General features: G+C 40.8%; 1 protein-coding gene and 1 long non-coding RNA gene across 11 annotated transcripts in view; one reads left to right on the forward strand and one right to left on the reverse strand.

Annotated features, from left to right (window-relative positions):
* Window positions 1–7,584, forward strand: part of LOC102548236 (uncharacterized) — a 76,236-nt gene extending 68,652 nt beyond the window's left edge. Inside the window, exon 3 of the long non-coding RNA XR_015676952.1 lies at window positions 5,173–7,584. This is a non-coding gene — a long non-coding RNA (uncharacterized LOC102548236). The remainder of the gene's footprint in view (window positions 1–5,172) is intronic.
* Gstcd (glutathione S-transferase, C-terminal domain containing) overlaps window positions 1–23,771 on the reverse strand; it is a 92,120-nt gene that overhangs the window by 28,840 nt on the left and 39,509 nt on the right. The gene's annotated exons all lie outside the window — the stretch shown is intronic.

Consider the following 23,771-nt stretch of genomic DNA (forward strand, 5'->3'; position numbering starts at 1 on the left):
TTGTCTTGGCCCTGGTGTCCATTCACAACAGTAACACCCAAACTAAGACAGGCAATAAAAAAACTCAAACAGTCATCCTGAGTGAGGCAACTTAGACCCAAAAGGACATGCAGGGTATGTTCTCACTAATAAGTGGATGTTAGCTTAAAAAAAAAGTATGGAATATCCAAGATACAGTCCACAGAACTCAAAAAAGTCAATAAGTTGAAGGGCCCAAGTGAGGATACCTCAGTCCCACTTGGGTGGGAGAAGAAAGCAACTATGAGACGGGAGGGAGGGAAGAACAGGGGAGAGAAAGGAGATGGGGCTGGGAGAGAGGGGGAAATGATCTGGTATTGGGTGGGGGAAAAGGACTAAAGCTCTGAGGGCCAGCAGAAAGAATGGAAACAGGTGACCTCTGGAGGAAGGAGGTTGGGAAGACCCTCTAGAATGTACCAGAGACCTGGGAAATGAGAGACTCTCTGGACTCAAAGGGTGGGACCCTAGATGAAATGCCCTACAGTGGGGAGAGGGAACTTGTTGAACCCATCTTCAGTAGAAAGACAGGGCATCAAGTGAAGGATGGGGTTGCTATCCCACAGTCAAAACTCTGACCCATAATTCTTCCTGTCTGAAAGAAATGAAGGGAAGGAAATGGAGAAGAGTCTGAGGAAAAGAAGATCCAGCAACTGGCCCAAGTGAGATCCAGCTCAAGGGGAGGTCCAAGACCTGACACCATTACTGAAGCTGTGGGGCACTCACAAAAAGGGACCTATCATGGCTGCTCCCCAAAAGACCCAACAAGCAGCTGAAAGAGTCAGATGCAGATATGTGCACTCAACCAATGAACAGAAGCTGTTGACCCCTCTGGTTGAATTAGGGAAAGGCTGGAGGAAGCTGAGGAGGAGGGAAATCCTGTAGGAGGACCAGCAGTCTCAATTAATCTGGACTCCCGAGGTCTCTCAGACACTGGATCACCAACCAGGCAGCACACACTATTTGATATGAGGCTCCCAACACATATACAGCAGAGGACTCCCAGGTCTCGGTTCAATCAGAGAAGATGCACCTGACCCTCAAGAGACTGGAGGCCCTGAAAGTTTAGAAGTCTGGTGGAGGTAGGGTGGGGTAGGGACATCCTTGTGGAGAAGGGGGTGAGAGTTGGGAGGAGATATGAGATGTAGAACAGTTGGAAGGTAGACTAGGAGGGGAATAAAATCTGGAGTATAAAAATAAATAAAAAATTAAAAAAGTCTCAAACATAAGGGGAAGGAAAGGGGAGGAAGTTAAGGGAGAGAATATGAGGAGGGAAGCTAACAGTGAGGGCCACTTGAGAGGTCATAAGGAAACCTACTATAGTAGAAGTTCTTAAATATGTGTATGTATATGAAAGAAATCGGCAGATAATGGGGAGACAAAGCTTCCATTAGACATGGTTACATCTAATTGACCTGTTAGCTGGAGGTGCCCCAAGGAAATCCCCAAACAACTCAGGCTACTGCCAAAACAACTACTGCTAAATGCAACAAATATACATCATTGAACATGGCGAGGCTGGGCTGGTGTCTCACTAGAGTCTTCACCCCTACTGACTAGTGTGCACAGTACTGGAAGGTACTCCACACGCTACTAGAGAAGCGTAAACACAAACCCTGCTGAAAACTGTGATCTGCCATGGTGACCTGCCTGCATGATACCGTGGACACTAGTGCACCCAAGTTGCAGGAGTAACCAAACACTATCTCCCTGGACTTAAGACCCACTCCGTGAGATGGAGCCCATGTCTGACAGAGAATAGAGATGGCATGGACCTAGGAAAAAACCAAACACTATTGTTCTGCTAAAGGAACACAGCAATATGACTGCTATTCCTATACACCAATGCCTCATTCAGCCATCATCAGAGAAGCTTTCCACTGCACACGATGGGAACTAACACAGAAACCCACAACTGGACAATGTGTAGAGAATGAGAGACCTTGAAGCACTCGGTCATAAATGGGATGTCTTCGTCAAATCCCATCTCAGGGCTCAGGGAACTTAGCAGAAGAGCAAAGATTGTGAGAGCCAGAGACAAAGATAACCAAGAAAGCAGTGTTTTCCAGACACAACAGGGCCAGTTTACATCTGAACTCAGAGACGGAAGCAGCACGCACAAGGCCTGCACAGACCCCAACTAGAGGGCAGCCCGGGGCTGAGAAGGGGAAGTGGACAAGAAGCTATCTCCAGTTAGCAACCACTGGCAAAGGAAAATTAGTTTCTCAGTAGGGGTCTCACAAACCATAAGGGCAGGCCATAGGAGTGGCAGTAGGTGTCCAACACAAAATAAACTCAAAGGTATTGAGTTGTCTATATTGTTTTATCACTTTTAACCATACCGGTTTTTGTTTATATATTATTGTTTCCATGAATTTCCATGGGTGTGAAATGAGTTACATGTCTGTGAGTCTGGGTTTCTCCCAAGCTCTTCTCAGTTCCTTTTGATTTTCTTTTATTTGTTTTTGTTTTAGCCCTGTTTGTTTGTTTTTTATATTTGCTTGTTTGTTTTCTAAGAAGGGTATAGGGAGGTGTTGGGAGGAGATGAGGGAGGGAAACTGATCAGAATATATTGTATAAAAATAATTTTATTTTCAATAAAAAATAAAAAAGTCAAATATATTACTAATTTCAGTATTTCTTCTTAGATAGTGACTACAAAGATATATACATAATGCAATTTTAAAAAGTATTCTGAAAATATAGAATTGTAGGGCTTACCATATTCAATATACATTTAATGTTTAAAAAATAGGCTGTACTTCAGAAGTATATTTATGATAATATAATGCTTAACATTTTCCCTTCCTGGATATACAGAAAATACAATTTAAATACGTTACAATCTTTAAAATCTGCCATCAAATGTTATAGATTAGCATGACAGTATAAAGGCATTTGTACTCACACCCACATATCTAAAAACATTCAGAACCAGCATAACAATCTCTTTAGTCTGAAACACAGAACAGTATTTTTGTGACTGCTAAGGAACTTCTAAGATGTAAGGTATTATATACTTGTGGTTCTTTATTTCCACAGAGAATCCAAATAAACAGAAGAGAAAGCACCAGAAACATGGCAGTTAGTCAAACACTTCTGTCAGCTTCCACAATTTTCATCTTACCATCCTGTGATTAGTTTTCACTTGAAAGAAGAGAAAAAAAGGCTGAACTTTCTCCCTTTATAGTTAATACAAAATAAGCATTAAGAAGGAAAGCAAAATAAATATTACGATGAAACTTTTAAAATTAGTAAATTAATGACATTTAAAAAACTGTATTTTCACTTATAATAAAAAGCAACAACCGTAAGTTAGTGTACAGGACTAAGGGATTGCCTTTTAAGGTTTCAGAACCAAGCAGTGAGAAAGACAGATAGGATTAATACTAAGAAGCGAAACTATGAATAACTTACTGATTTACACAACCCATAAAAGCACCATTTCTTTGCTAACTTGTGTAATTGAAAATTTGGAAGCAATGTTTCATGAAGAAAGAACATCAATCATAAAGTTAAAAGACTTTTTGGAAGGGGGAAAGGCTCTTTCTTTACATCATTGTGCGGGACAGTTTTATGTCAATGTGACACAAGCTAAAATCTTCTGAGGACAGAAACTCGACTGAGCAAAGGCCTTTGTAAGACTCCACAAGCCTGGAGTGCATTTTCTTAACCAGTGATTGATATGTGAGGGGTGGGGGTTGGCGGGGGAGGAGGCAGCCCAATGTGAATAGAGCCATCCCTGGGCTGGTGGTCCTGGTTCCGTAAGGAAGCAGGCTGACGTGGCCTTGAAAAGTGAGCCAGGAAGCAGCACCCCTTTGTGGCCTCTGCATCAGTGCCTGCCTCCAGGTTCCCACCCTGTTTGGGTTCCTGCCTCCCTCAGTGATGAGCAGCACTGGGAAGTGTGAAGTGAATAAGCCCTTTCCTCCCTTATTGTCATGATGTTTCACCACAGCAGCATAAACACTGCTGCCAGGACAAACATTAGACAAGACTAAAAGGGATTCAAACCAGTAATTCAACAGATGTTTGCTAAGTGAGCACTGTTGTCAAGGCTGGTATAATGGCTCCTGGTGACAGAGGTCACACATCTACTAGATATACAAAACCAAACACATACACCACGGCGACGAGTTGAAGAACAAAGGAGAGGTAAGGAGGAGACTTGCTGCATATATGGCGATCTGAGAGAACCTGTCTGATGACATACAGCATTTGAATGAAGAATGTGGGGGATATAAATTATCCGGGGAACAAAGGTGGTAAAGAGGAGGCTGGCACAAAAGAAGGCTAAGAAGTATCTGGGGTATGGAATATGCAAACCTTTACAATCTACGAGGAAGCTTTCGAGTTTACACAGAATTAGATGCATTTGGGAGTATATAGATATATTAAAAAGATTTCTGTAAGCAAGCAAGAGGAGGAAAAGGAACTAGAAACGGTGCCAAGTACTATAAAGGCGGCTTACCCGTAGGCCCGGAAGACAGCAGTGCTGAGAGGAACACAGACACCTGAGGTGCGAGCTCCCGAGGCTTCAGTGAAGAACAAGGACTCTTCGTAACCAGGCTGCAGGCAAAGCGAGACTCTGGCACAGAACCTTGTCTGTATTTTCCCCATGCCTTGAGTATTTATACAGACTAAACTAAAAAGCCATTCATGCCTTGGGGGCTGGAGAACTGGCTCAGGGGTAAAGAGCAGGGGCTGCTCTCATAGAGCACTCGAGTTTAGCTCCTAGCACTCACATGATAGATCATTCAGGTTACTGGGTGACCTCTTCTGGCCTCCTCAGGCTCCGGGCATGCACGCAGTACACATGCTAACATACAGGCAAAACACTCATACACGTAAAATAAAAATGCATCACTGGAAAACAAAGTAATGTACTCATCTGTTTACTAGACAAGTGCCTCCTTTGCATAGAAGAGTAAGAAAGGAGCTGTGTGGGCAGAAGCCCACCCAGGTGACTGGTGAAAGGTGAGCGCCGGAAGGGTGCATTCCCTGCTCTTCACAGAAAGCTGCTGCTGTTGTGATCCAGACAGCCAAAGGTCCACCCCAAGCTGGTAGCTGAACTTGGCATCGCTAAGTCATGTGCTCACGGTTTTAGAAAAAAGAGCTCTAAGATTTTGGGAGTCATTGACTTTTCCTTCATGATTTCAGAGAACTGCCGAGGCCAGGCAAAGTGTGGCAAGGCTGGAGTCTCCTGCTACCAGTCACCAAGAGGCCATAGCATGGAGTTGTAAAGATGATACATGGGCCGTGGTGGAGACCTCAAGATGCTGGAGATGCCAGGATCATCTGCCAACAAAGCTACATGAAGGGAGTATAACCAGCCTGAGAGAGAGGAATATTGGAGACAGCAAAGCCGGAGGCGGGAGACATTGTGAGGCCGTGGTAGATTCATGCTAACTGAAATAATAGGATGTTTAAGCCGGATGGCCCACTAGTGTTTTATTACGTGATGTACATGATTGAGATAGAAAATAAAGACTACTGAAAGCACGAAAAGATAAGAATAGTGTACAGTGAAAGGCTTGTGCTCAAACAGGAACATGGCCAGAGGGCCCATTAGGTCTGCATACTGAGGCAGGCGTGTTGGTTTCTGACAGAAGCATGTAGAAACTCTAATTGTTTCTATCTCGGTGAATTAAGATGGAGAGAAGTATAGAAAGTTTAAAAAGAGATAATGTAAAAGTTATATAATGTTTTGAACTGACTGAACAATCTGTGTGTAACAATCATTACTAAGTGTTGGCTGGTGTCATTATGCAGGTGAAGGCAGACAAGATAAAATGAGGCCTGTCATTGGATGAGAAGGGAGGGAGGCAGGAACAGAGGTTTTAGAAGGCAGGGAGCAGGCAAGAGAGGGGGCAGGAGCAAGGCAGGAGTTGACAGAACATGGCGGCAGATGTTAAGATTCTCTGTGTATAGTTACAGGTTGTTACGACTATTTTTAAGGGATGGGTGTGTGCAGGATTTTGTGTTGTCTATATGGGCAAATTATACCTTATCAGTTGGATCAGAGGATATTGTGTGGTGTGTTCTTTCATGTGCTGACTTGATTGAGTTTCAAGAGAGTGTACGGTGGCAGGACGCACTGGGCCTGCCTAGGATTGAGATGGCTATGCCCGGCGTGGTGACAGCCCTCCCTGGGAACTAGATGGGTGGAGAGATTGCTGCCGGGGTCAGAGAGTACTTGGGAGCAGCGTGGAGCCACTGAGATGAGTTAGTGCTAGTGCCCATGGCCCGCTGGAGCCGTAACTAGGGAGGGCCTGACCGACCGCCAGGGTATGCGCAGGAACTGGTCGCGCCATTTTTATTTTTTACTGAAGCAACTAAAGCCTCTCTTCCTTAGACAAAGATCTGCTTCTTGATAAAGATGGAGGAAACCTTAGAACTCATTTAGCCAAGTCAGTTATTTTATAGTGAACAAAAACCACCACATGAATTCCTCTTATAACTAATAGGTTTGAGAATAAAAGTTATATGGAAATAATGAATTATTGAAGTGACTAAGGATGGAAATATTACTAAGGATCTCACTGTGTATTGGAATCCTGTGAGTAATATGTTAGACACATTATCCACTGTTAGTCCTGAGTGCTGACAATCCCCTATATAAAACCACATAATTGAAGGCACTGAACCCCCACCGTACAGAGGGAGGGCTCAGAAGTCTGTTTGCTGTCCTCACAGTAGCACGGTTCTTCCATGAATGGGGAACAGGATGTGGGTAATGAAGTTTTCTGAGTTAGCCTTATTTTAAAAACCTCTCAGTGAGACTGAAAACGAGGATACCCTATCCAACTCTGTCCTGCGTGTGTACTGGTTTGTGTCCAGTAGATTATCTGGTATGGTTATTGACTCAGACACTTCAGTTAGACTACGGCCTAACAAGAAGGCTCCTAAGGGTATAGTGCCGACAGTACCAGACACCGAGAAAAGACCTGAGCTATACAAGGGAAGAAGGAACACGGGCAGGGTTGGGGATTTAGCTCAGTGGTAGAGTGCTTGCCTAGCAAGCGCAAGGCCCTGGGTTCGGTCCCCAGCTCCGGAAAAAAAAAAAAAAGAAAAAGAAAAGAAGGAACTTGGGCAGAAACTGAGTACTGAAGCCAACGGGACTCAATGCTGATAGCGAAGGTAGTGGGAAAGTGTCTAGGAAAATTTTGCACCCACAGATGAACAACAGGGGCTCAGACGCCAATGTAAGAAACAGGAAGCAAAAGGAAGGGGTCAGAATTAAGCAGCAACTTATGAATTCTCAAATAACAAGGGGAGTGTAAGAAGTGAAGCTTTCCCTGCTTCTTCCCAGGGCAGGGCCCATCTTTAATCCCCTCCTGACCCACTTGTATTCAGCACTGAAAAGCTGGCATTGTTTGCCTGGAGAATTAGCTTTTAAGGAGATTAGCTCCAGGAAAAGTAAAAAACCAAAAAAAAGCATATAGTGACTCTGATATAAGGCACTACTTTGTATTCTGTTCATAAAGTATCTGTTTCAAAAGATGCCCGCATCTCTCAATCAAATATTCTGTATGTTTCCAGAATTATAAGTAAAATTAAAATTATTATATGAAAAATCTTTATAAATGTCCATGTGCCTTAAAATTCTAACCAATGGGAAGCCGAGTCCTCTCATTCATTTGCAATATATAGGAAATGAAAATTACTATATTTCCTTTATGCTCTGAGATGTCAGCATTAAATCATTATTTATAGATTATAATGCAATGAGAAGGCAAACACAATGGGAGACTCAGAATATCCTAAATCTGCACACAGGCTTTCTTAGAGTTGAATTAACCCTTTAGGAAAGTCTTCCACAGAAACCTCACAGAGGCACAAATTAGCTTTTCCTCAGCCTTGCAAGTTTTAGCACTCCTTTTACATAACAAAGTTTTGGTAAAATTCTTTGTAGCTATACGGAAATGAAGTTCAAAGTTTATCTTATTTACCTGTGCAAGTAAAAATAAACACAATTATTTAGTCATAAAGGATAAATCATGTTTTGCAGCAGAACAACCCCACTCTGAAAGGATGCTGCTCATTCATGATGACGAGGGAACAAAGATGGTCCCAACCCCACATTTCTACAAATTTCCCAGAGCTCATAGTTAATGTTTCCTCTAGAATTTAATGTAGTATGGTTACTGTAATTATGCTTTTCACTAATCCTAAGAATAACGAATTTCAGATATGTTACTGCATAATATCTGAAATTAATAGCATAGCATAATTTAGGGAGTTAGACTTCTATTTCATAATACTGCACATACTAAAAAATTTAATATAAAATTTTCCTTAGAAAAATGAACACTGTTTCAAATGTGCTTATTTTATATTTTATCTGGTAATAACAATGATGATAAGTCACCTATCTAAATATCTTTGAAAAGCTTCTCTAAACATTTAAATATTTATGATCAGTACAAATAATAATATTCTTTAAACATTTAAGTATTTCTAGATAACAAAAGCATACCAAACGTGACCCAAAGTAGTGTTAAACATTTTAATACATAAACATGCATATTAAGCACATGTAAGTCATACACAATGTAAAATGGAAACGGAGGTATCTAGTAATTAGTTTATAAATAGAACATTATTAATTCTTCTGTATTACTATGTGTATGCCCCTAACAATAGGGTTCTCCTTCAATTCCTGCCTTTGAAGAATTACTATTCTACATTTGTGTTCACCAATAGACTGGCTTCTCTTAACTGCTCCTGTCTAGCTACTCATCTTAATACTGTTACTATTTAGCCCAGGATACTTGTAAGTCTTATAAGGATCCTAAGGACACATTGTGCAGCTTGAATTCCTCATTTAGTATTATACTCCCAAGTTCTATCTATGATGATATAGTAAGTGAAACTTTATTTCAGTACGTGATTTTATTATAGAATTATTTGCCCATCTTTTGTGACAATCATGTGGGATGTTTCTTTTTCTGCTATTATAAAAAATTCACCAAGTATTTTTTACAATTTGAAACATTTACATTCAGTTATATGTTTTTAGACACCCTGGAGGTCAACTTGAACACAATCTAGGCTTTCTTTGTGTGTATGCACTTTTCTGTGCAGATTACCTGAATTCACATGAGTGGAGGCCAAAGGCTAATGTTGGGATGTCATCCTCAACTGTTTCCTCATTTCATTCTCTTGAGAAAGGATCTCTAACCTAACCTGCAGCTCAAGGAGACGCTGGCAAACAAGTCCCAGGAACCCACCTGTGCCTGTGACCCTCTCATCACTGGGTCATAGGGAGGGACACTACTACTGGTATTTACATGGGAACTAAGATTCACACTCAGGTCTTTATACGTATATACATTCATATGTATACATATTGCCCCCTGAGTCCTCTCCCTAGCCTCATAATTTAGTCTTTCTTTAATGACTCTCACTATATTTGTAAATATTATTTATGTACAACACAGCATTATAATAAAGCAGCCACTGAACTATATTTACTAATTTATGAGAATTGGTCTATTTAGACCGATTTCTCTATCCATTCTCATGCTACGCTTAAAAACAAGTGTTTTTTGTTTGTTTCCATATTTATTGTAAAAAAAAAAAAAAACAAACCTCCACTTTCAGTTTTCTTTTTGTAGGCCTGGAAGACAGCCAATGAAATTTAAGAGCAATGCTAAGAAAGGAAAAACAGACGCAATTGAAAGGTGGAGTGGGGCCATTTCTTGCAGAGAGGTGGACTACCATATGGAATGATACACTACTACTGAGGAACGACAGTTTGGCATTTCATGTCTGGTTCACGCATTCATTAGCTAGTTGACCTTGTCAAGTTACTAATCTTCAGAGTGTTTGCTTTCCCTCTACAATTTAGATAAAAAACTTTCCATATGAATAGTGAGAAATAATTACAATCATAGCATACATATTATTGTAGCTTTCAAACTTATAGAAAATACTTCCTTATAAAATACTTCCTTACAAAACAGGAATGCTGTAACATAAAGTCTAGGCAATAAGTTAAGAAACCTAAATATCAGGTTGAGAACAAAAGAAAAATAAATTAAGAATACTGAAATATGAGGAGTATGGAGAGCGAGACAATGAAAAGTTGTCGACTGAACATGAGTATACATGGAGAAAAATACAGAATAAGTGGAATAAAAATTGTATTTTAAGGTATTCCTATGGAAGACAAGGTTCTTAGAAAGGAAATGGGTATGGATTATCCTGGGAGAGAAGCACACTTTCCTTCTGCAGCACAATGATCAGAAAGATACTACTGACTGTGTTGTATCACCCCACCAACTGAACTTAAACAGGCTTTACTGGGACGCGTACTCCTGAGACCATGGCATCTAGGCATGATAATAAGTTGTCTACACACAGATAGAATGGTTAGCCAACCATCTTCATCACCATATGACCACCATACAATGGAGGAATAGAAAAAACAGAAAGACAACGTGATGAAAAAGAAAAAATGAGATGTAGTAAAGCAGCGTATCCAAACAGAAAGTGTGAGCAAAACAGACGTTCACAGCTGTTACCAAACTAGACAGCTGTCAAAGAATTTATAATGTCATCAACAATGTAAAGGGACTAAGTGTTTGAATTAGTCAAATGAGCTACAGGTGTGTGTGTGTGTGTGTGTGCGTGTATGTGTGTGTACACGCGTGTGCATGTAAGTCACTACCTAGAGCTGACAAGGGAGCACTCTCCTAAGAGTATGCTATTGAGTATAGTTTTAAGCTACCGCCTTTTTCTCTGGAGGGGGACGTGATCCTGCCTACTAAAAATGCAGGGTGGAGGGTGGAGTAAGGACTGAGGGATGGCCAACCAATTACCGGCCCAACTAGAGACTCATCCCCTGGGCAAGCACCAATTGCTGACACTATTAATGATACTCTCTCGGGCTTGAAGACAGGAGCCCAGCATGGGTATCCTCAGAGAGGCTCTACCTAGCAGCTGACTTAGACAGATGCAGAGACCCTCAGCCAAACACTGGATGGAGCTTGGGGATTCTCATAGAAGAACAGGAGGAAGAAGTGCAGGCCGAAGGGGTAGAAACTTCACAGGAAGACCACACAGTCACTAACCTAGATCCTTGGGGCTTTCAGAGACCAACCAAAGAGCATGCACAGGCTGGACCTAGGCTTCCTATGTAGGAGATGTGCTGCTCCGTCTTCAGGTGGGTTTTGAACAACCGGAACGGAAGCTATTCCAAAAACTATTGCCTGCCAGTGGAATCCTTTCCCTTAATTCAGCTGTCTTGTCTGGCCTCTGTGGGAGAAGCGCCTAACCCTGCAAAGACTTGAGGTGTCAGGGTGGGGAGATACCTGGCAGGAGGGTGCCACCCTCTCAGAGGAGAAAGGGAGACCTGGAGTGGGGACAGTGATCAAGTGTAAAGTGACTAATAATAAAAAAAGTTAGAAAGAAAAAAACATTTTACCCCTGAGGATAAAAAACAGTCCATAAATAACTCTTGGATGAATAAAATAGTCAAAGCCAAACTACACACTGTTAAGAAATGAACAGTAATAAGAACTATAGATTAAAGTTATGAGGTACAGATGTAGCACGTCTTGGAAAGTCTACAGCCTTAACTAGAAATGCACTCATTGGAAAGCAATAAAGAGAAGAGTAAATGATTTAAACATCTAATCAAACAAGTAGCCATAATATAAATGAAAGAAAACATCATAAAAGCAGAAATAAGACACAGAAAGGCAAACAGAGCAATGTAATCTGAAAACCCCAGCTTCAACTGTGGTAAATTTCTGTAGACCATGCTTTAGTGGGAACGTATGGCTTTCAATGTTGATGTTTTATAGAGTTAATAAATATCTGGGTAACTCTTTTTCCTCCCCAACCCATCCCCCCACCCTGTAGTGTGTGTGTGTGTGTGTGTGTGTGTGTGTGTGTGTGTGTGTGTATGTTTACAGATCTTATGGTTTATAACCATTTTAACTTCAGAGAATGGAGCAAATCATGCAAAACTTTGTCATTTAATTAACCAACTTCTAGTTCCCATTTCCCCCATGAACAGCACCCCAAACCACAGAGGTCCATCTAGTTACTGAACCCAGTTTAAAGGAAGGTTGACTCTCTGTGGTGCACGTCCTGCGGGACTGGACAGTGCATGGTGTACATGCAGTTACAGTGCCATGCAGAGGGCTTCCATTGCAAATCTCCTGAGCTCTATTGGTCTCACCCTTCCCCACTGAACGGGAAGCAACTGGTCTTCTCTTTTTGTCTTTTCTCTAACGTCATACAGGGAAGACTTGGCTACAATGGTGTTTCCAGGAAGTGGTTAGAGAAACATTATTTTGCAGACCAACAGGCATTGGCATACCTGATGAGACGCTGCTAGTGTTCATATCTCACAGGATCTCCACAGTATCAGGCAATGACTGTTTTCATTTTTCTGACACAGAGGGAAAAGCAGCTCATCTCATTTCATATTAAATTAACTCATGGCCATACTTGTTCCAGAATATAACATATACTCTCAAATTCTTTTGTAATGGATCTAATCCTATTAAAACTAAAAATATCTCAGCTATGTATTTTCAGGAGTCAAGTTTTAAAGCCTTATAATTAATGGGTACACCATGCTTAGTGAGTTCTCAATTCAACTTCAAAGGGCACAGCATAGCTCTGTCAGGGTGGGCTTCATACTGTACTCACATGATTTATGCAGATAAAAAATACCCAGAAACCTAGTAATCCCCTCTACCCATTTGTGGAAAAAGCCTGGATTTGGCGGAGCAGCCAAGCTAAGGAACAAACTCCGTGCTGTGTATAGTACTGAGGCCCGAAGGGCACCCCCCTTAATTATGCAGTCATTAATGGTGGTAGGCTGGTAGAAAATGTAAATAGAAAAGAAAAAGTTAAATTTAGAATCAAAGTTAATCTTATGCATAATACATTTTATTTGAGCCTGTACAAAAACGTTAGAATGAATTTAGTTTTAGTCTTATAGTTCTTCTGTAATTATTTTAGCATGTGTTCTTAAAGTGTAAGACCTTTTTCTAACATCACAATCTATGGTATCCATCCAACAAAATTAATAATGATTTTTTTCATTGGTCTCACCAAAAATACTGTGACCAAAGACAGGGCTTTATAAAGAAACTAGCAACACGAGAAACCTTCACAAAGACTTTCTGTGAAAAACACAAGCAGGTATGAGCCTTTATAAATGGTTTAGGTTAGGGATGTTTCTACTCCACCTACTTAGAACCAGCCAATTAGACAAGGGTTAGAATAAGGTAATAGTTGCAAAGTACAGAATATGGCAAAATGTAGTACTCACTAGTAATACTCTTATGCTTTTAAAGTATTCATCATAAGCTAATTTTCACAAACCGTAAATTTGTTAGGACACACATTAACAGGACAGACTTGCTTCTATTGCTGCAACACATTACGAGTGTTAAGTTACAAACCCACAAGGTCTTATGTTCACTGAAAGCAAGTTCATTAAGCGCCAATGACTGCCTGGCCTTTGCCAGTTTTCATTACGGCTGGCACAATTTAAGGAGGTAGTGTTAGCTTTCTCATAGTGCTCACTTTTATAAGTCTAAAAGCTGCTACTTCATATATAACAGAAGATTCATATGGGGTCATATAGATCATGAAGTCCAGAATCATTCAGGGCAGAGAAACTGTGTTTAATATAATATAATATAGTATAATATTGCTTAATAATATGGTTTTGAACTAAAATCAAATCACAGATGCCTAGTCTGTTATAGCTTAAAGGTCTTAATATGTGGGTCAGTTTGACTCTATCCTGTTATTTCTGCATATCCCTTAGTTTATGTTTTAATTACTAATGCAATTGATTGTATAAACTGTAATATGACAATATGATCCTGTCATGTAGACTGTTCCCTGTACCTCACTGCTTGTTTATTTTCCTAGCCTGTTCTCTGGACATAAAGGCTTTCAACTTTTTTTACAGAAAAGTGAGGCAAATTTAAATAATTTAAATTGTAATTATCATAACATTGAGGAACATTTTATATTTGTGCAGGAAGTAGCTTTGATTAACATCTTTTCCATACCACACAAAATACAAAAGAGACAATTTATAGTTTAACAACTGAATGTACTGCGTTTGAGTCTTCGCTACTGTTCTAGTGCTGTGAAGACACATCATGACCGTGACAGGTTAGAGAAGAAAGCATTTAATTGGGGACTTGCTTACATTTTCATAGGGTTAGTTCATGACATCATGGTGGAGAGCCTGTGACAGGTCGGCATGGGACTAGAGTACTAGCTGTGGGCTTAGATCTGATCCACAAGTAGTAGGCTGGGGTAGAGGTGGGGTGGAAGGATGGGGAAGGAAGGAGGAAAAGATACAAAACGGGAGAGAGAGAGGGAGAAGGGGAGAGGGAGGGGAGGGGAGGGGGAGGGAGAGGGGGAGAGGGAGAGGGAGAAGAGAAGGCGGAGGGGGAGAGGGAGGGAGAGGGGGAGGGAGAGGGGAGGGAGAAGGAGAGAGCCAATCCACCCTGGCACAGTCTTGAAACCCCAAAATCCACTCTACAGTAACACGCTTCTTCCAACAAGGGCCCATCTCTTCCAGCCATGCTTTCTAATTCCTTCTAAAAGGCCATCAAACATTCAAATATATCAACCTATGGATCCATTTTCTCTGCTGCTTCATACCTGTCGTTCAAGATCTGAGTGCTCAGCGTCCAGCTCCAAACATCACATCTGCCTGCTGCCTTCTAAGCCATTATGGGTCTAACCCCTTTGTAAGCCAAAAACCAAACCAAACCAAAACAACAACAAGACAAAACAAAGGCAAAACAAAAGCAAAGCAAAGCAAGGAAAATCAAAGCCTCTTCTGTCTATTGCCCTCGTCATGGTGCTTTATCTTAGCAACAGAAAAGCAAACCGAGACCCAAGGCCAACCTGCCTTCTCTCCATCTTTCTCCAACTGCAGGATCAGAATTAACCTCACGGGCTGTAAGGTTATGACAGAAGAATCTCATGGGCTGTAGGGTTATGACAGAAGAATTACCATTATTCAAAGTCATCAGAACAGTGAATGGAAACTGAGCAAATGTTACTTGGCTACTAACAGACTCTGACTTGGGGGGCATCGAGATAGCCCCAAAAAGATCCTTTCTACTGCATTCATAGCTTTGTGAAATTTCCTCCCCTCGACTGTGGTCCAAACTTAGTGGCTAACTAACCCTGAGAAAAACACAGTAAAGATGACGCTATGCCACTTGTCAGTTTTAGTCTGAAAGACGCATGGCCTTCCCCTCTCTGCCTTGTAGCTCCGGGAACACTGACAGATGCTGGCTGCCATGCTGTGAGCTGTCCTATGAGGCGCACAGAACTAAGGTTCCCAGCAACCATCAACAGAGCATCGGAGACTCATTCCAACAACTCTTGAGGGCAGGATCCTTACAGAGACATGTCAAGGGACTTGGGAGCCATCTAGGATGGGGAAGGATCACAGCACAGCAACCCTGGCCACCAATGGAAGAGTCTACCTTGGCCATGCCTGGATTCTGAACCTCAGAAACCTGACACTGAGCTCTGCGGTAGCTTATATGCACCGACAGAAGCCTCGTTCAGGCTGGGCTTCCGCTCTTGTTCAATAAAACCCTTGGATTAAATGAGCTTTTGAGTAGTCTATGTTGATAGGAAAGATATAACATGGGCTCCAGCTTCACATTCTCATAATAAAGTTCAGTTATAATGTGTATATATTTTGAAATAAGGTTCATGCTTTTGGACACTTGCCTTTGGATATATAATGGCTCAAGTCTACCAGCAACACTGCAATAAGAAGAAAATCTTAGAAAATCCCTCTGTAATAAATAAAGCATGTGTTGTTTATAGGGATGCTAGAAAGCATAACCACCATCCTAAAAATCTCCTTTGCCTGCATTAAAAACTTGGCATATTTGGACTAAGCAATATAAAAATGTTTGGTTTCCTTTTCATTAAAAATAATCAGAACTGGATATAAAAGGTTATTTCCAGCAATGCTATCATTTAAAAATTGATGGATAAATAAGAGTATTACAAGAGCAGTTCGTGACTAGTACTGCTGAAAACATGTAGAGTAATATTGTGCATAAGGAAAGACAGTTCCAACCACGAAAACACAGGAAATAATAAAATTAATGAGACAAGAGGCCGAGTAAGGAGAGCAGAAGAACCTTTCATGGCCAAAACAGTAAAAGGTAGAAGGGTTGGCCAGGATATCCTGGGCTCTTGCTGTCTCTAACTTCCCAGCATTGTGATTACAGATGACCACCACTGTAGCCAGCTTCCTACATGGGTACTGGTGATGTGAACGTAGGTCCGCATGCTTGTGCGGTAAGCACTTTGCTGACTGAGCCATCTTCCCTGCTCCTACTCTGCTTTTAACACTACTGCTCTGAAATCTAATTCATGACACCCCTAGCCCTGCTCGTCCTCCTTAGGACGAAACAGGTCTGGCTTCCACTTGAATGTTGTTTTTTCCCTAGGACTGTGAACAACGCAATTTGAATTTAAAAAACGTATTATAAATTATATTAATAATATTCATTAAAAATGAGGGAGAAATGAAGACACTCCTAGAAAAATCTTAAAACGAACACTAGTGTGGGGCTGTCACAAAACTAGAAATGTAGGCCACTGTCTTAGTAAACTAGAACCGACAACTACACAAAAGAAAATCCTCAGAGCTTACCTAATTTTTGATAACGCTTTCAAAATTAAACATTGTGGAAAAAAGTGTCTTTAACAAATGGTACTATGAAAACTGGGTCTCCATAAAGAATGAAGTGGGCTATCCTCACAAAACTGAAACCAGAATACCATAGAATCTTGCTGTGTCTCTCTTGAGAACACACCCCGAAGCCTCTAAAGACAGCGGATCATAGATACCTGCACACTTATGTTCACAACCATTCTATTCACAACCCTGAGGAAATGGAATCAGGCCTGGGCACCCTTCAATCAATGGATGAAGAAAATGAGGTTAAATATACATAACTAACCTTATGCCACATGCTGGTAACTGTGGTTGTTTTTGTTGTTATCCTTTAAAAGATTGAGTTTCTCTTCCTAGTCTTTTATGTGCTTTTTCATGTAAGATTTGTCAAATGCCTTTTTAATGTATACATTAGGAAAAATGAGTTTCAAAATAGGTAATGACTAATAATATAATGCTCTGAATAAAATTAGAATCCATACCATAAATATATGCACTTACTGCTTTGTGCTCTATTGATAGGACATATTACGTTGACTTTTAAGAATATGTATTTCCTATTTATGAATGCATGGGCAAGTGCCTGCCACAGCTTGCATGTGGAGGTCAGAGGACAACTTAGAAGATTCTGTATCCCTCTTTATGACGTGGGCATCAGGGGTTAAATTTAGGCCTCTAGGCTTTACCTACTACTCTTTACCTACAGATCCATCCTTATTAATTCATTAATTAATGTTAAACAAGCCATCTCACCCTGGAGTATATCTCATCTTGTTTGGTATATATCTCTTATATATCTGTTGTTAGATTTGGTTAGGTAATATTTTGTTTTAAAAACTGTGCCTACACTTCAAGGGATATTGGGTCTACTTTTTGGTGTGATGATTTGAGTAAGTCTTTCTAAAAGAACACTATGGATTGTCAACTTTGAAAATATGTGCTGCTACTCTTCAAATAACTGAATATATTAATTGTAGTGGAATTCTCAGGTTTTTCATTTTTGGAGGTAGGAAAATGCAAAATTAAGGAAGGAGAGCAAACCAGGGGAGGGCTAGAATATGTCTGCTGCTGGGGTTGAAGTAACTAACCTGGATCCACACAAGCATACACACACGCACGTATACACACACACACACACACACACACACACACGCGCACACACACACACACACACACACACACACACACACACACAGAGTTACTGTGTTTATTGAGATGTCCAAGAAACAGAAGCATCCAAAGAGCTGTTATTGAACTTTCTATGCGGATTGGGAAACATGATTTATCCATTCAGAGAATGTTTTGTGACATAAGAAATTAAGGAGGCCTTCACAATATTATGGAACATTTCAAAACTATACAAACTTAGTTTGAAAGGGCACTTACTGGCCAATCTTGAACAATTTCAGTGTTAAAATGAGTAATAATATATAAATCATTGGAAAATAAGTATTAATTAATCCAAGATTATAGAGAACAAATATATCATTAAGTAGAGAAGAGAAAGCTTTCCTTAGCTCACCAAAGAAGGAATACAGAAAGGAGTATGGATGCTAGAAAATCACCATTTTGAAAACATGAGTTGTCAGTCACTGATGTGAGCAAGAACCATTGAAGGATTCTAAATTAAAAGTTAGTGAGAGCATATATGGATGTCGTCTTTTGGTTCTAAAAGGAAAGAGCAGTGTCACAGGAGAGATGCTTGGTCATCTTCAGCAGCAGCAATAACACCTGACCTCCAACACACATGACATCACACGTTTTGTAGTAGCACAGTGCTGCTCTGCTGCTTCTGTCCTGGCTCTACAACCTAGATCCGATCAAGAAATCCAAATGGACACCAGATAAACACAAAATGATGGGCATACATATTTTTTTTTTTCGGAGCTGGGGACCGAACTCAGGGCCTTGTGCTTGCTAGGCAAGTGCTCTACCACTGAGCCAAATCCCCAACCCCAATGGGCATATCTCTTAAGGAACTCTTATATGTATATTTTAAATTTTTTAATATTTAAATTTTTAAAAAAATATTTTAAAGAAAATGAAAAAAACTATGGTATATGATCTGGAAATGGATGCAAATCAAATAAAGATAAATGAGATGGTATTGGGTTAAGTGGTCCTATTTAAATATAGGCTATGGTGGAGGGCAGTACTGTACCAATACCATTACCAAAGCCCTGGTTTTGAGCACGTACTAAGGCTGTAAAAATAAAATGTAAGGGGCAGATGTCTACAACCGACTTTAATCACTTTAAAGAAAAGATGTGTATGGATTATGTATGGACACAGAGGCAGAGGGGTACAGCTTTGACATTAAAGAAAAAGAAAAAACTTACTTGAGAGTAGACCAAATTGGAATAGTTACATTTTATAGACAACATATACATGAAATATAGTAGTCCTTTCATAGAATGAAAAAAATAAAAACTGTCTGAATTTATATTAAAACCTGATTGGTGTGACTAAAGCGTTTGGAAGTAAGGACAGCTCCTACATACTGTGAAGCCATAACGATTCCTCGTCATAAAGGGATGCCACCTACCCTAGAGAAGAACCAAGATGCCGTGCACCTGAGAGAACCACATAGATGCCACTCACGTTAGGGGCTGAGATGCTAGAAAACAACTGTGATGCCATGCACCTTAGGGACCTGGGCAGGACAGCGGTGGGAAGGTTCCCTTCGACTTACAGCTGTTGGCATTATCATAGAGTTATGAAGCCAACAGACAGTTATTAATGACTACCTACATTCAGAAGAATTCTCATATTTCCTTGTTTAACCTGCTCTGCTGTACAATATTCCTTAAGAATGCTAATAAATTCCTGAACCCATTCTTTTTAGGATTTTTTTTTAATGCATATGAGTTCACGGTGGCTGTCTTCAGACACACCAGAAGAGGGCACTGGATCCCATTACAGATGGTTGAAAAAATTACAAAATAAAATGTAGCTGATAGACACATCTCTGACGCCAGAGGAAAACACCAAACGCCATCTGGAACCCTGGTGCACGGAGGCTCCCGGAAAGGGGAGCGCAGATCTTCCTGGTTGCTGCTGCCACGGAGAGCTCGTAGGCAGCACCCCACGAGCAAACTTGAGCCTCGGGACCACAGGTAAGACCAACTTTTCTGCTGCAACAGACCTGCCTGGTGAACTCAGGACACACAGAGGCAAAATTCCTCTAGGACCGGGCACTTCCGGTGTTTACCAGGAGTCCCAAACCCCAGGATACTGGCCCGCAGCACCTCTCTGCTCCCAGACCCCGTGGGAGAGAGACCTAACCGCCTAGTCAGGTGGGCACTCCTGAGGCTGCAGAGCGGAAGAGACCACCAACACTGCTCACCCCTGCCCACATCCCTGGCCCAAGAGGAAACTGTATATGGTCTCTGGGTTCCCGTGGGGGAGGGTCCAGGAACGGCAGGACCCCTGCGCCTGAGACACCGCCGGAACCTGAAGGGACAGACCGGATAAACAGTTCTCTGCACCCAAATCCCGTGGGAGGGAGAGCTAAACCTACAGAGAGGCAGACACGCCTGGGAAACCAGAAGAGACTGCACTCTGCACACATCTCTGACGCCAGAGGAAAACACCAAACGCCATCTGGAACCCTGGTGCACGGAGGCTCCCGGAAAGGGCGGCGCAGTTCTTCCTGGTTGCTGCTGCCGCTGAGAGCTCCTAGGCAGCACCCCATGAGCAAACTTGAGCCTCGGGACCACAGGTAAGACCAACTTTTCTGCTGCAAGTGACCTGCCTGATGAACACCAGACACAGGCCCACAGGAACAGCTGAAGACCTGTAGATAGGAAAAACTACACACCCGAAAGCAGAACACTCTGTCCTCATAACTGGCTGAAAGAAAACAGGAAAACAGGTCTACAGCACTCCTGACTCACAGGCTTATAGGACAGTCTAGCCACTGTCAGAAATAGCAGAACAAAGTAACACTAGAGATAATCTGATGGTGAGAGGTAAGCTCAGGAAACCAGGCAACAGAAACCAAGACCACATGGCATCATCGGAGCCCAATTCTCCCACCAAAGCAAACACGGATTATCCAAACACACCAGAAAAGCAAGATCTAGTTTCAAAATCATATTTGATCATGATGCTGGAGGACTTCAAAAAAGACGTGAAGAACTCACTTAGAGAACAAGTAGAAGCCTACAGAGAGGAATCGCAAAAATCCCTGAAAGAATTCCAGGAAATCAATAATAAACAAGTAGAAGCCCATAGAGAGGAGTCACAAAAATCCCTGAAAGAATTCCAGGAAAACACGATCAAACAGTTGAAGGAATTAAAAATGGAAATAGAAGCAATCAAGAAAGAACACATGGAAACAACCCTGGATATAGAAAACCAAAAGAAGAGACAAGGAGCTGTAGATACAAGCATCACCAACAGAATACAAGAGATGGAAGAGAGAATCTCAGGAGCAGAAGATTCCATAGAAATCATTGACTCAACTGTCAAAGATAATGTAAAGGGGAAAAAGCTACTGGTCCAAAACATACAGGAAATCCAGGACTCAATGAGAAGATCAAACCTAAGGATAATAGGTATAGAAGAGAGCGAAGACTCCCAGCCCAAAGGACCAGTAAATATCTTCAACAAAATCATAGAAGAAAACTTCCCTAACCTAAAAAAAGAGATACCCATAGGCATACAAGAAGCCTACAGAACTCCAAATAGATTGGACCAGAAAAGAAACACCTCCTGTCACTTAATAGTCAAAACACCAAACACACAAAATAAAGAATATTAAAAGCAGTAAGGGAAAAAGGTCAAGTAACATATAAAGGCAGACCTATCAGAATTACACCAGACTTTTCGCCAGAAACTATGAAAGCCAGAAGATCCTGGACAGATGTCATACAGACCCTAAGAGAACACAAATGCCAGCCCAGGTTACTGTATCCTGCAAAACTCTCAATTAACATAGATGGAGAAACCAAGATATTCCATGACAACACCAAATTTACACAATATCTTTCTACAAATCCAGCACTACAAAGGATAATAAATGGTAAAGCCCAACATAAGGAGGCAAGCTATACCCTAGAAGAAGCAAGAAACTAATCGTCTTGGCAACAAAACAAAGAGAAGAAAAGCACACAAACATAACCTCACATCCAAATATGAATAGAACAGGAAGCAATAATCACTATTCCTTAATATCTCTCAACATCAATGGCCTCAACTCCCCAATAAAAAGACATAGATTAACAAACTGGATAAGCAACGAGGACCCTGTATTCTGCTGCCTACAGGAAACACACCTCAGAGACAAAGACAGACACTACCTCAGAGTGAAAGGCGAGAAAACAACTTTCCAAGCAAATGGTCAGAAGGAGCAAGCTGGAGTAGCCATTCTAATATCAGATAAAATCAATTTTCAACTAAAATTCATCAAAAAAGATAAGGAAGGACACTTCATATTCATCAAAGGAAAAATCCACCAAGATGAACTCTCAATCCTAAATATCTATGCCCCAAATACAAGGGCACCTACATATGTAAAAGAAACCTTACTAAAGCTCAAAACACACATTGCACCTCACACACTAATAGTAGGAGATTTCAACACCCCACTCTCCTCAATGGACAGATCATGGAAACAGAAATTAAACAGAGACGTAGACAGACTAAGAGAAGTCATGAGCCAAATGGACTTAACAGATATTTTTAGAACACTCTATCCTAAAACAAAAGGATATACATTCTTCTCAGCTCCTCGTGGTACTTTCTCCAAAATTGTCCATATAATTGGTCAAAAAACAGGCCTCAACAGGTACAGAAAGATAGAAATAATCCCATGCGTGCTATTGGACCACCACGGCCTAAAACTGGTCTTCAATAACAATAAGGGAAGAAGGCCCACATATAAGTGGAAATTGAACAATGCTCTACTCAATGATAACCTGGTCAAGGAAGAAATAAAGAAAGAAATTAAAGACTTTTTAGAATTTAATGAAAATGAAGGTACAACATACCCAAACTTATGGGACACAATGAAAGCTGTGCTAAGAGGAAAACTCATAGCGCTGAGTGCCTGCAGAAAGAAACAGGAAAGAGCATATGTCAGCAGCTTGACAGCACACCTAAAATCTCTAGAACAAAAAGAAGCAAATACACCCAGGAGGAGTAGAAGGCAGGAAATAATCAAACTCAGAGCTGAAAGAACCAAGTAGAAACAAAAAGGACCATAGAAAGAATCAACAGAACCAAAAGTTGGTTCTTTGAGAAAATCAACAAGATAGATAAACCCTTAGCCACACTAAGGAGAGGACACAGGGAGTGTATCCAAATTAACAAAATCAGAAATGAAAAGGGAGACATAACTACAGATTCAGAGGAAATTCAAAAAAATCATCAGATCTTACTATAAAAGCCTATATTCAACAAAACTTGAAAATCTGCAGGAAATGGACAATTTCCTAGATAGATACCAGGTACCGAAGTTCAATCAGGAACAGATAAACCAGTTAAACAACCCCATAACTCCTAAGGAAATAGAAGCAGTCATTAAAGGTCTCCCAACCAAAAAGAGCCCAGGTCCAGACGGGTTTAGTGCAGAATTCTATCAGACCTTCATAGAAGACCTCATACCAATATTGTCCAAACTATTCCACAAAATTGAAACAGATGGAGCACTACCGAATTCCTTCTATGAAGCCACAATTACTCTTATACCTAAACCACACAAAGACCCAACAAAGAAAGAGAACTTCAGACCAATTTCCCTTATGAATATCGACGCAAAAATACTCAATAAAATTCTGGCAAACCGAATCCAAGAGCACATCAAAACAATCATCCACCATGATCAAGTAGGTTTCATCCCAGGCATGCAGGGATGGTTTAATACATGGAAAACAATCAATGTGATCCATTATATAAACAAACTGAAAGAACAAAACCACATGATCATTTCATTAGATGCTGAGAAAGCATTTGACAAAATTCAACACCCCTTCATGATAAAAGTTCTGGAAAGAATAGGAATTCAACGCCCATACCTAAACATAGTAAAAGCCATATACAGCAA

This window comes from Rattus norvegicus, chromosome 2 (assembly GCF_021556685.1).
Source record: "Rattus norvegicus strain SHRSP/BbbUtx chromosome 2, alternate assembly SHRSP_T2T, whole genome shotgun sequence".
In the NCBI taxonomy this organism is placed as follows: domain Eukaryota; kingdom Metazoa; phylum Chordata; class Mammalia; order Rodentia; family Muridae; genus Rattus; species Rattus norvegicus.